Below are 14833 nucleotides of genomic sequence, written 5' to 3'. Positions count from 1 at the left end.
TTTACATGCCACGACCCAAGATGGCGATATCCCGACAAGCCTTACCTCGAAATGCGTGCCATAACCCTACTTAAATACCCTCTCGACTTACCTTCAAGTAGAAGTGTTGTTCAAGTAAAGCACAAGCATTTCTATAAATAAGTCATTCAAGGTAGGGGTTCTGCCCGATTATTATAATATAAATGGCTTAGACCCTAGTCAGGGATATAGCCCGTACCTTGATTTTATAAAGTGGAAATAAGAATTTATAAAGTCGAGATAATAGATAAAATAATATTTCTTTATTTTATATAAAGATTTTATATTTCTTATAATAAGAATTTGAAATATATGTTTTCTTCACGAAAAAGAAACAAAGGTTTATAAATGATTAAAAAGAAAGGAGTAGAGGTCCTTATATTTATAAAGAAATAAAATGTCAAGGTAAAGGTTATGCAATCGAACTAAAGGTCTGAAGCTAGATCGTTGATCTAGTACTTATAAAATGTTATTCTCGTACTATAGGTCCGAGGTAACGAGACAAATTGGTGAGAAACACCAACCAAGAAGAAAGGTGAATACGTCCAACTTTTTATAAAACAAAGTCTTGAATGTTTGCATGGGATTATATCCCTAAAACTTTATAAACAAAAGTAATACTGGCCCTCAGGCTATTGTATACGTTTGTCTGGATCCTTACATATGTGGGCAGACGGTGGGCACACCGCACCACACTTGCTAATGCCTCCGCCACGTTGGGCCGGACCCAAGTAATGTCCGAGAGGGGATTATCTCGTGTATATTGAATAGTTGCCAAGACCTCGATGTTGCGGTATCGCTGAGAGGTTTCAAGTATAACTGGAGGTTTATAATAGTATATTTAACTTGGTTGTTTCCTAAGCCACGATGGGCCGAGTCACAAGATACCCGAGGGGATAACTAAGTAACTTAAATGTTTTGTGTCAGCGTGTTCACCAGCATGTGTTGCTGACGTATTTTTTTTTATAATTGTTTTACAGGTAATGGAGAATAGGTGTTTAGGGACAGAGGATAGCCGTTAGACGATCTGATGGCTCAAAGGATGTTTTAATATTAAAATAATGTAAATCATGGTTTTAATATCAAAACACTTTTGTATAACTTAATGGGTGTTTCAAACCCCGTTATTTGAATATAATAAAAGTCTTTCGCTTTACAACCTTTAACTTTGATGTATTTACAAAACAGGTATCAACTTACAAATCACACGCCCAGGCCCTGAGCCGAGGTGTGACAATTGTACTCTTATAATTATGCATGTTAAATTTTCTTGTTACACACAAACTGACTATGATTATTCTAAATGAGTCTGATTTAGAATGAAATTATATGCTCCATCTACGGATATAATCAAACATGTAAAACCGAGAGACGCTTTCGAGTGTCTGTAGCTTTGGTGTTATCTTATAAGCAGATATTAGGTGATTTGTGCAATGGCGAAACTTAAACTGTTAAAGAGGGAGTTAAAAAGTTGATAAACCAAAGTTATATATATATTTGCATAAAATTAAACCGATGGTGTGCAAATATAAGTTGATTAAGTGAGGAATTATTAAAGATCAATAGTTTGCTCCAATATTTTGGGACAGGTACAACTTGAAGTGTAATAAGTACAATTGTACCAAAATTTTAAAAATAGATCGTAAGTTGGACTGTGCAGAGTTCCTTCAAACCATTCGTTTATTTTATACCAATGATATTATTATTATTATTATTATTATTATCTAGTCACATAAAAATAGAGGTTTGGTGTTTGGTCATTGTTGGACCTTAAATTTGAGGGTGACACCTTTCTCTAGTCTCCCACTTTTATCTTATCTGCCTATTCTTAATTATTTTAGGTCTTTTGTATTTGGATTATAAACTTTGTTTCTTTAATGTTTTAATATTACATACCGCAATATACACATTTTTCAAGCTTGATAATAAGTATTTATAATCGGTCAATATATAAAAGATGGAATTTCCAATTTGCCTAAGAATAATAGTGGTGGTGGCAGTGATAACCGCAGCAGTAGTAGCGATAGCACTATCATAAGTATTAGCGGTAAAAGTAAAAAATCATTATAATATTTATTCAAAACAAGAATAGTCAAAACGAGGTGCAAAGAGCATATAAAACCTTTTCTAATACTTTTATGAAAAACGAAAACATTTTTCCAAAAGTACCATTATATTTTACATACCGATATGGCATTTATTTTCTTCATCCCAAAAACCACGTCCTATAAATATTCAAATATAGTATTTAGGGTTTTAATATCGAAGCCACATTGGAATATAGTATTTAGGGTTTTAGTATATAGAGATAAATCTATACTAAAACTCTAGATACTATATTCCAATAATAAAATCTCACTTATAACTTTCTTCATTATTTTCTTTAGTTTCTTAACCAATCTATTATTATATTTTTTTTGTGTGTTAAAAATCTAATACTCGTCATCATGACACATGATCACACTAACTAAAACGATTAATGTAATAAACAAATGATAACCATGGTGATTAACAGGAAACTCGTTTCAACTTTAGTCCCTTTGCTTAGTAGCTTAGTAGGGCTTAGTTCGATTCGTGAACAACCCTATACCGAACTATGCTCACCATAAACTCTACACATGCAAAGGAATGGTGCCTGTTTGTCTATAAACTTATCCTTGAAGGCTTGAACCCAAACACCCCCTCAAAAGTCAACTAAACAAAAGGCTATATTGGTAAAATCACAAGTAAACACAAATGTCTATTTATACCATTACTTGCCTCCTTATTTTTTTCATTTATAAACTGCTCAACAATGGACCAAAAGAAATACACACAAGATGGCACAGTCAATCTTCACAGGCAACCTGTGCTCTCTTCCAAAACAGGCAAATGGAAAGCTTGTGCTTTTTTAGTTGGTACCTTATTCTTGATTTCATGTCTATATTTCAAGATTCTCCAAGTTTACAAAAATAATATAACTTAAACAAGATTTTATACTCATTTTTGGTTTTATTTTGATGGGATTGAAAAGGGTATGAAGCATTTGAGCGGATGGCGTTTTATGGGTGGCGTCGAATCTTGTGGTGTATTTGACGATACGGTTGCACGAAGACAATGTTACGTCAGTCAGAAATGTGAATAATTGAGGGGGTGCCATGTGGATGAGTCCAATCCTTGGTGCTTACATTGCTGATTCTTATTTGGGTCGGTTCTGGACTTTCACCGTGTCTTCTGTCATATATGTCTTGGTATGTATGTGTTTATGTTCATATGCACAATATATATTCATGTCAAAAGCAAAACAATATACAAATCTTAATTTCTTATACCTATAACCATAAGTTTTTATTTTGATCAAAAGTTGAAGCTTCTTTGTTTGTGATTTGCCTTATTATTTGAACATTTTAAAAAAAAATATTTAAGAAAAAGAACTTGTGGATTCTATTTCTTTTGACCAACCATAAGTAAGTGCTCAATATATAATTCACATGATTTGTCAACTTCAATGGTGGTTTAGAACTTTTGATATCATTTTTCACATTCAATATTGTTTAATTAGGTATTTATAAGTAATGTACCAAATATAGACAATCACTCATATCCCATGAGATAATTGTTTCTATTTCTAATCAAATTTAGTAACAATTACTTATTTAAATATTTATAGGGATGGTGCTATTGACATTGGCAGTTTCCATCAAATTCTTAAAGCCAACATGCACTAATGGAATGTGCAACAAAGCCACCACTTCTCAAATTACATTTTTCTACACATCTCTATACATCATAGCCATAGGAGCAGGTGGGACCAAACCCAATATTTCAACATTTGGTGCTGACCAATTTGATGATTTTGATCCTAATGAAAAGAAACTCAAAAGTCTCATTTTTCAATTGGTGGATGTTTAGTAGCTTCTTGGGGGCACTTGTTGCTACACTTTGCCTTTTGTATATTCAAGAAAACTTGGGTTGGGGCCTAGGCTATAGCATCCCAACTGTTGGTCTCATTTTGTCACTTATTATTTTCTACATTGGTACCCTATGTATCGGTATAAAATGCCAAAGACCGATATTAGTCCCGCTAAAGATTTCTTTCATGTTGTGAGGGCGGCAATTGCAAACCGTCACCATGAACTGCCACGTGACCCGTCTGAGCTTCATGAGTTCGATTTGCAACATTATGTCGATAACGGGAAAAGTCAAGTCTCCCACACTCCAATTTTTAGGTACACTTTCTTTTTGTTCTTTTATTTATATAATTATATGGGTATGGATTTAAGTCATTTTCTTCATTATTTCCCTTGTTGGTCCCTTATACATTAAAGACCATTTTAGGTTGGGCATGACATATCCAATTTGTTACAACTGGTACAGAATTTAGTTCAAGATTCATCAAATATTCAAATGGTCCATAAAATGTGATTGTCAAATGGGCCCAAATATTAAATTTTATGTTTAGTTGGGCCAATGGAGCATAATAAAGATTTAAAATCCTAGGGAGATGGGAGATTCATATCATGATTACATGATACAATGACATTTGTTTATTAATTATTCTATAAATATTGATTTCTTTGTTTAAGTTTAAAAAATTAAAACGATACTGGGTCGGGTCGGATCAATCGGGCTGGATCTTTTACATTGAACTTTGATATCAAAATTTGACCTTAGGTTCTTGGATAAAGGGGCACTTAAAGAAGATAAGGTTGGTAACTCAAAGTAGAGATGATCATTCAAACCGGTTCCTGGAACCGAACCGGTAGACCCGAACCGGAACCGAACCGGTTCCTACCCGTTTTTTGTAGGAACCGGACCCTATCTGATTCAACCCGATGATCCGTGACCGGTTCTTGCGTTTCTGAGTGGGGGCGGGTAGGAACCGGAACCGAACCGGTTCTAGCCGTTGGATCGAGTATAGCCGTTGGAAATCGTTTTTTTTGGCCGATTTTTGACCGTTGGGGTCAAAAATAGCCGTTTTTTTTGCTCCCCCAAGCACACCACTACTAGTATAAATAGGTATTTGGTGTCATGGGTTCATCACAACACTCAAAACGCAAACCCGAACGCAAAAAAATACAAAAAAACGCTATTACAACGTTTTGAGTTCTCTAATCTCTTGTTTTCTCTTCTTCTATATTCATATTTGTTGTTATGGCTGCCTCACAATCATCGGTTGGTCAAGGTTCCAACGCCGAACCAAGTTTCGTTCGTATTGTACCTCATAATCGTAATCAAGAGATTTGGTGCAATTGGGATTTGGTTGAATTGAGTGACCATTCATTGAAGGCTCGGTGCAAGTTTTGTGGGGTTTATTTAAACCCACTTTCGAATTCAAATTTGAAGAAACACATCGAAAAACCGTATTGCAAGGCGTTGAAAAAGAACGTCGATTCGCAACAAACGCAAATGGATAGTGAAGGCGGAATATTTACATACCAAATTGATCGAGTTCAAGATCGTATGGCGAAGTTTGTGATTCAAGAAGCTTTGCCGTTTAGCCACTTCGACAACCCTCGCTTAACCGCCATGATTCGAGATACGCTTCAACCACAATACACTCACGTAAGTCGTCATACTCTTAAACGTTATTGTTTAAAATTGTGGAAGAAGGCCAAAGAGGTACTAATTGCATATTTTGAAAATATAAATACGGGAATAAACTTAACTAGTGATGTTTGGTCGGCTCCACATGGTCTACCCGAATCTTATCTTTGTGTCACCGCTCATTGGGTAGACCCGTCATCGTGGGAAATGATGAAACGCACCATTGCTTTCGAACTCTTTGAGTATCCACATACGGGAGATAATTTGTTTGAAATTTTAGATTATGTTATAAAAACTTATAAACTAGAAAATAAAATATTTTCAATGACATTTGATAACGCGTCGAATAATACATCGGCGGTTGATAAATTAAAATTAAAATATACGCCGATTTGCAATGGTGTATTTTTTCACTCAAGGTGTGTTGCACATATCATTAATTTAATCGTGCAAGACGGACTTGCTTCGGATGAGGTTACATCGGTTATAAACGATTTTAGACTAATGATACATGAAGTTTTTAAGAAAAGTAAAAAAAGACAAATGGATTATAGAAAATTTTGTAAAGATACGGGAAGAAAAGCTTTGGGAGCTAATTGGGATGTACCTCATCGATGGAATTCCACTTGCATAATGTTTCAAAGTGCTTTGGAACAAAGAGAAACTTTACAAATGTTTCATTCTAGTCTTGCCGAGAATGATTTGGCAATCCCCTTTTCAAATGAGAAATGGGAAATTATCAATGACTTATCGACTTTTCTTGAAGTTTTTAAAACATCAACTACGAAACTATCGGGAACGTATTATCCGACAAGTCCCTTGGTTCTTTCGGAGTTATTTTTAATGGTTAACAATCTTAAAGAATTTGAATATAAAAGTCCAATGTTTTCAAACATCATATTACCAATAAAGTTTAAATTAAAAAAATACTTTCTTGAATTGCCACCGGTTTTTACTTGCGCCGCCGCTTTAAACCCAATATTAAATGTTACGGGGGTTGAATGTGTGATAGACAAAATTTTTTCAGCCTTAGATATGCATGAAGTTGACCCAAACTTTTCAACAGAGGCAAAAAATTATTTTAACTTGAATTTTAAATTTATGCATGACTTTTATTTAAATAAATATGGGTCAAACATACACATGCCTATGCCGGGGGGGTCTTCATCAAGTTCAAGTGCTACTAGAGTACGAGATCCCATGATTAGCCTTATGAACACCGTTCGCAACGTAACGGCTAAAAAACAAATGGGTAACACCCCTTCAAGCGAACTAGGAAGGTATAGTGCAAATGATTACTCTACCGGTTTATCCGAAGAGGAATATGGCACTTTTAATGTTTTGGCTTGGTGGAAGGTAAAGGAAACAGAGTTTCCGATTCTTGCCACCATGGCCCGTGATTTACTAACCGTCCAAGCTTCTACGGTAGCTTCGGAATCCGCTTTTTCTCTTAGTGGCAGGGTAATATCGGTGAGAAGAACAAGACTAAATTCGGAGTCGGTGGAGATGTGCATTTGCTTAAATGATCACTTGGACTCAATCGATCGTATTCAACACGTAACCACTCTCGAAGATGAAACACCACTTGATGTTCGAGTGCACGACGAACAAGAAGGCATTTCTACAAGTAATTCCGAGGAAGAAGTCGCCGCTCAATAATTACGACGAACAAGAAGGCTTTTCTAGAAATAATATGTCACAACTTTATATTTATAAGTTTAATGTTTTGTTAGTTTGTTTTTGAAGATTTTAAAACATGTAACCTTTTTTTTTGAACTTCTTAAAGTAAATAAAATGAATTTTATGTTAATTGTTTTTTTTATTTTTCATGTTATACAAATACGAATCGTAGTTTAGAATCCAAATCGCAAACGAAAAACGAAAAAAAAAATAAAAAAATTTTACACTGTAACCGGTTGGAACCGGTTACAGTACAGGAACCGGTTTAGGAACCGGTAAGAACCGGTTAGATAGGTTAAGGGTCCGAGGGTGGGAGAACCGGTTCGGTTCCCTAACCGGTTCGAGCCTGGAACCGGTTTATAATGGGGTTTTGAATATAGGAACCGGTTAGGAACCGGTTCCGGTTCCTAGTCCCAAACCGTTTTGAACATCTCTAACTCAAAGAGGCCACCTTGCACAATAACCCAAGTGGAAGGAGTGAAGCTTGTTTTGGGTATGGGCATGATTTGGGTTGTGACCTTGATTCCTAGCACCATTTGGGCACAAATTAACACTTTGTTTGTAAAACAAGGCACCACATTGGACCCGCGTATAGGGTCAAGCTTCCAATTACCGGTAGCATCATTAGGAAGCTTTGTTACACTTTCTATGTTAATCTCGGTACCAATGTATGATAGATACTTTGTGCCTCTAATGCGCAAAAGAACCAAGAACCCTAGGGGAATCACCTTGCTCCAAAGGCTCGGGATCGGATTTGCAATTCAAATTCTAGCCATAGCCATTGCTTGTCTAGTTGAAGTAAGAAGAATGAAATCTATCAAATCTCACCATGTCTTAAACCCTAAAGATGTTATCCCAATGACCATTTTCTGGTTATTGCCCCAATACATCCTACTCGGGGTAGCTGACGTGTTTAATGCGATTGGATTGCTTGAATTTTTCTATGATCAATCCCCATAAGATATGCAATGCCTTGGAACAACATTTTTTACAAGTGGAATTGGTGTTGGTAACTTCTTGAATAGTTTCTTGGTGACGATGATTGACAAAGTAACAAGTAGAGATGAAAAGAAGAGTTGGATTGGTAAAAACTTAAACGAGTCACATTTGGATTACTATTACGAGTTTCTTTTGTTAATTTCAGCATTAAATTTTGGAGCTTTCTTGTGGGCATCGAACAAATATATTTATAAAAGGGAGTCACATGTAGAAGCAAACGATAAGAATCAAGAGATGGAATGCAAACCCTTGGAGGCGGTTCCATTAGGGTTGCAAGTTTAAAGGGTTTGGAACAACTTTTATTGTTACTCAATTTGTATAAAAACATTAGTATCCAAGAAAATACCTTTTATGGCTTAGTGTACCATTTAAATAAAAGCCTTTTCTTTACTTATTACTACACTAGTCTTCAACTATTTACGTTGTCATAAAATGATAGCACGGTTTTATATCGTGAATGCTTCACAGACCCGGAATACTTATATTAGGCACTAAAGTACAAGTAAATATATTTATGCACGATAAAGATGAGTTATATAAGATACAGATAGCACAGCATATATTTAGCTTATGCCATTCAAAATTTAAATAATAATATTTGTAGTGAAATAAGTTTATATTTATATTGTTGTTAAGTGCTAAAAGCTTGACGTTGTTTTAAACATTAAAGTACAAATGGCCCGTGACTAAATAAACAGCAACAAATTGGGCACAAAAAACCCAAATGATGAATACTCTCTCTTTATTTACAACTAGAGGTGCACAAAAAACCCGAATCCGGAACTGGTTATTTTATATCTGGGTTTTTAATACCCGAACCCGTACCCGACCCTACCCTACCCGTAGGGTACGGATAGGGTATGCTTTTCAGTACCAAAACCAGTACCCGGAACCGGACCCGATTTATACCCAGTAATACCCGAAAACCGGAACCAGTTCCATACCCGGAACCGGGTTTTTCCAATACCCGAAACTGGGTTTTCAAATACTCGATCTATACCCGAAATTACCCGAAAAATACATGAAAATACCCCTAAAAATTGTAACCTCTTAAAAAAAATCCAATCTATACCTGAAAAAAAACCCAAAAAAACCCAAAAATAGGGGTTTTTTCAATACCCGAAAATAGGGTATTCAAATACCCGTTTCTATACCCGACGCATAGGGTATGGTTTTTAGAGAGAATATCCGGACCCGAACCCGACCCGGGTATTGCCAATACCCGATTTTCCAATACCCGGTCATACCCGAACCCGGGTATTTGAAAAACCCGATTTGTTCACCTCTATTTACAACATCCCACAGCTATATGGGCCTATTAAGCCCAAATTAAATAAAAACGTAAATGATGGTTTATCATTATTGCCTTGGGTTTTGATCAAATACAACCAAAATTAACGTGCTAATTGTAGAATCAAGTAGAATAATTATATACATAATTAGAGTAATTATATAATTACATCATAGAGTAATTATATAGTTACTCTACTTGATTCTCACAATTAACCCGTTAATTTCATTTGTACGTTAATTTTCCCATATTATTATTATTATTATTATCTCTTTCTAATTTCCACTTTTTTTCTCTCACTGTTTTTCCTTTATGTGAATTACTAATAATAATACTGATGTGCTTTAGCTCAAGTGTTGCTACATTGGAATGAAAGTAAAGACTTGGGCTAGAAACTACGGTGAATATTTGGACGGCGGGCTTTCACCAATAGAGAAGATAGCCGTCTTTTGTTCTTGGGTGGCCCCCGGATAACCGGAATTCGTCGGTCGTTCAAGAAAAATAATAACAATGATAATAACTATAATAATAACAATAACAATAATAATATTAAGCCACATTTTTATGATTTTAATGTTTCTATATATTCTAAGCTTATATATTTTTCTAATTTAAACAAGAAACAATAATTGTTAAAAAGTTGGAAAACTTCAAACTCTCAAGACTCAAGAGGTAGCTACTGTCCTAGATACGACCTAACTCCAAAGTGGACTTCATATGAAGCAACTAAAATTCTAAGTGACTAGTTTTCAGCAAGTACAAATTATGATTATATAGTATTAATCACAAATTAATATAAAATTTCCAATCACTTATTTCAAATAAATTAATATTTACCTTTTCTACAAACTGAATGTTGTAACGCATATTGAATAAAAATAAGTGTATGGTTTTTAAAATCAGAAAATATGCATAGCATTCGCATCCAGTGAAAAGATTGTGACCCAATGATATCGAGGGTATTCAAAAGCATGTTTTAAAGGTGTATAAATTATAAATAAATAATTATGCAATGTAACTTTTTGAATAATCCAATGAACCAACAACAATCTTTTATCTTATTGAGCCATTATACATATATATAATTGATAACTTTGGTGTCGTTAAACCCTTATTAGGCCAAGTGACGGCACCAAATTGGTCCATATTATTTTGTTCTTTTTTTTAGTTTTCTTTTTTCAATTTGATAATTAACAGTTATTCGTCTCGACTCGCCATTGAAATGCTCGGGACAAACAACATTAGGTTTTTATCAACGTCCGGGTTTTACGGACCCTTTTGTTTACTGTCGGAATCATAACAAATGTAACCGAAGCTGACCTAATTCGCGTCGACTCACCGACGAAACGCTTGGAACCCACAACGCTTAGCTTTGACCAACGCCCGAGTGTTACCGACTCACCCACACAACGTCCGTAACAGACGACGCTCGGGTTTTACCAACCGAACAAATGTTGGTTTTATATTTTAATGTTTTATATGTTAATCAACCGAACCCATAGTAATGCGTAACTGCAACGCAAGGGGTACATAAACTAACTCGACCTATCTCGCGCGTTATCCAACCTGTCTGGCGCAACGCGCCAGGTAAGTAACTAGTTTTAATATATTTTGAATTTTCAACATAAAATAATTCTATTGGGAGGCCAGTTTTTGTAAGCATTTCATATTTTCATTTACTAAAAACATAATATGAAGAATCTAATTCTATATATTATTAATTAGCCAGATAGAGTCATGTAGGGATTGGATCACTACCAAAAACACCGATACTTAGTTTATACCAAACTGGCTACCGAGTATTGTAGCGAATTTATTGGTACGTACGGGTACTGGCATGCATTTGTCCCGGTATTTTGGTACAGTACCCGGTTTGGTACAACTTTGTTTTTTTCACCTAATTTCCATTAATATTAATTTCGATACAGATACCAAATAGGATAACTGATACGGGGTACGGGTACAAAAAATGGCCGAACATAATACCATATGTATACAGTTACTTTTATCAGGGATGAGAGTCGGTACAAAATATAGAAATACCAAAAAAATACATGTATTGATACCGAAAATACCATATATAAAAGTTGAGAAAAGTGGGTACCGAATACCGTATCATTAATAAGGGAAAAAAATCTCTGTCCCTAGGATCATGGATATACATGCCAATGCATATTAAACGGTTTGAGAGGGATTGTATGCACCTAGAAATAGATATTTGCACTTATTTTTTTTTTGTTTTAAAGTAAATTGCTTTTTTGGTTCTTGTGGTTTAGGTTTTCATTCAATCAAATTTCTTTTTGTTGCATTTTGATGTTAAAGATTTGAGTTGAAACGTGTTTCATACCGAATACAACAACAAAATATTCCAATTACAATAGAGAGGCATGTAAGCAGACAACAAATTGCGTCGCCACCCCCATTTTGAATCAAAATGATACTTTTGGACGAATGAACATTTGATGTTTAAATTTGATTGCCGATTTGGCCTCTTAGACTAACTTCATCCATTATCTCTTGTTAAAATAATGTACGGAGTTAACCTAATTGGTTAAAAATTGCAAATAAATTTAAACGTCAGGGCCAAAATGAAAAAAACAGTCAAGTTTTTTTATCTTCCTTTTATTTTTTATTACTTTTTTTAGTACTTTTAAAATTTATTTACTCTACTTTCTAGTCTTCTTTTAATTAACTCACGTATTTAACTAATCAATTAACCGAACACGTTATATATTTTGAGTTTATTTTGTTTAGCATTCGCCGAGCGTGCGAGGTTGGTAGTGTGAGTTTGGACATTACATAATAAAACAAATAAATATGTCTCGACACCATTTTGCTTAAACTACGACTATATATTTAAGTTTTCTGTTTCGTTTGTTACAATGAAACATAGAGACCAAAAAGCGTTACACTCGCCACAACGCACACGCTGGTTTATGTTATAACAAATTATTTAAAATTTCATAAATAAAGAAATCTCCATTAGTTAGATTTTTTCTCAAAATCACTACAAGAAAGTTTTGACACTTCTAGAAATTATTGTGATAAGGACTTACGACACTCTCTTTTGTGTTCATAGGCACTTCTATGAAATTAGAATTTGGATAATGAATATTTAAACATTTATACACTTAAATCATGTTATAAAAGTTGCCCATCTTATTATATATTTTTTTTAAATATAAATAAGGTTACAAAAGTCGCTAGACGGCTAACGAGGGAGTTGGATGTACTCGGAAAGTACTCGGACATGTAAACATAAAGAAAATTAATTTTTGATTATTATATATATGCCAAATATCATAAGTCTATTATTATTTATAACAAAATAAATGAATATCAAAATAAATAAGAAAAATATATTTTCAAATAATAAATTATTTTACAAATTGTTAATCATGAATTAAGAAATGATATTTGTTATTTAATATTATAGCAATACGAATTATGTTTTATTTTTATCAAGTCAAAATCGGCCTAAGTTTAACAGACTATATGTGATTTTGGTTGAGATTGACAACCTATGATCGATTCTTAGTAACTAAGCGGGCTTAAAGAAACTCGCCTCGATGACGTACCTGGTAGCGAGTACTCAACCTTGTAAACCTATTTTTAAAACATGGAATATAAATATGAATATATTTTACACACTTTCATGTGTCTTATAATCCTTTTTCATGTAATTTTGCCTTTTCTTGTTGGTTAATTTTTTTAGCCAACATCTTTAATTTATAAAATCATTTTTGCTGTCGAAAAAAAAGTGCCTTAGAAATTTGTACATCTTCATTTCACTATTTTCTTTTATTGATCTAATTGTTATTATTTAACCGGCCAAAGGTGTAAATTGTCATGAGGAAATGCAGACTCTCACTGACCCTCTCTAAAAACATGTAATGATTTAACTAAAAATAATTTTTTTTTTAATTTTTGTATAAATAAAAACTGTGTTTCAAGTTGTGATTTGTTAGAAAATAGGTTGGCCACATACCGAGCTCCCCATGCCCGCTATGTCCATGGCGCCTACATCCTTGGCGCCCCTCAATTCCTACCAATGTTGTTGAGACTAGACCGGACCGGCAAGTCAAACCGGTTCGATCAAGATTCGGTCCACTGACCTGTTCGGTTCCATGAAGTTCACTCGATTCTTATAGAACCGGTCGGTCCGAACCGGTCAGACTGTAAAATTGGACCAATTGAACCGGTTTTACTATAAAAAATATTTTTTTGAAAAATTTTATTTTCAGCCCTACCGTCATTTTTTAGACAAAAGTTGTTCGGCCTATCGAACCAGTTCGCCCAGTTGAACCGGTTTCCCGTCCAGTTCGATGTTATGAAAATATTGCTTCCTACCTTATTTGATGTTTGGGTCTTATGAGGCTGACTTATTTTCAATCCATTTTCCATATCAATCTCTATAATTACACTAGAAACACGATCTTTTCTCTCTTATTTTTAATTAAATAATACTTTTTTATACTTTATCATTATCTTTTCTCTCTCATTCACTCACAACCACTTTTGAATACTACTAGAAAAGAGTAATGTTTCTTACAAAAATTTCCAACGCATTTCTTACAAGCGCTATTTCCTATGCATTTCCAACGAAATTCCTATGAGAAAAGAGAACCATAAATTTGCAATAGAATTATGACAAGATAGCGACTAAAAGTAATTGTGTGAGAAATGCGTAAATAATATTCCAACACAATTCTAAAAAAAAGATTATTGCGAGCTTTTACTTAGCATTTTCGCATAACAAAAAAAACAATTAAATAAATAACAAATTTCATAGGAAACGCGTAGGAAATGTTTCAAAACAATTCTTATTGATGCTAATTTTTAACTACGGAGGTTATGATTTTTATATGAAAAATTCTTAAATTTTTTGTTTTTTAAGTTTTTGTCATAAATGCGTAGGAAAAAAGAAGAGAAAAAAAAATGATATGTTTTGGTTGGAAATGCGTTGGAAACTTAAAAGTAATAAACATATGTATTTTTTATTGTAATAACTATACGATTAATATAATAATAACTATGTATGTATGTATGTAAGTTAGTGTAGGTATATGCATTTGTATATGTATGTGCGTATTTGTATGTATGTACATGTGTATGTTTATTCTTGTTTGTATATGTGTGTATACGCTTTAGTAATTGTGCGTGTCTGTGTATGTAGAAGTGTGTATATGAAGTTGCATGCGTATGTGTATGTACCAATGCATGTACATATGCATATGTCTAGGTGTTAGTGTGTATGTGTGTAACATCTCGGATTTTTCGTATTTGAATTCGTTTATGTTTAACCAGATTCGGGATTTT

At 34.0% G+C, this 14833-nt stretch overlaps 1 pseudogene; it reads left to right on the top strand.

Annotated features, from left to right (window-relative positions):
* Positions 1 to 2812: 2812 nt before the first annotated feature.
* LOC143601972 (protein NRT1/ PTR FAMILY 5.1-like) lies at positions 2813 to 8505 on the top strand (annotated as a pseudogene).
* The last annotated feature ends 6328 nt before the right edge of the window (positions 8506 to 14833 follow it).

This window comes from Bidens hawaiensis, unplaced genomic scaffold, assembly GCF_021521415.1.
Source record: "Bidens hawaiensis isolate Kalapana, Puna unplaced genomic scaffold, B.hawaiensis_p1.1 tig00057706_1, whole genome shotgun sequence".
Classification (NCBI taxonomy): Eukaryota; Viridiplantae; Streptophyta; class Magnoliopsida; order Asterales; family Asteraceae; genus Bidens; species Bidens hawaiensis.
Note: the sequence above shows the minus strand (reverse complement) of the source record. Positions and strands in the feature narration are given on the sequence as shown.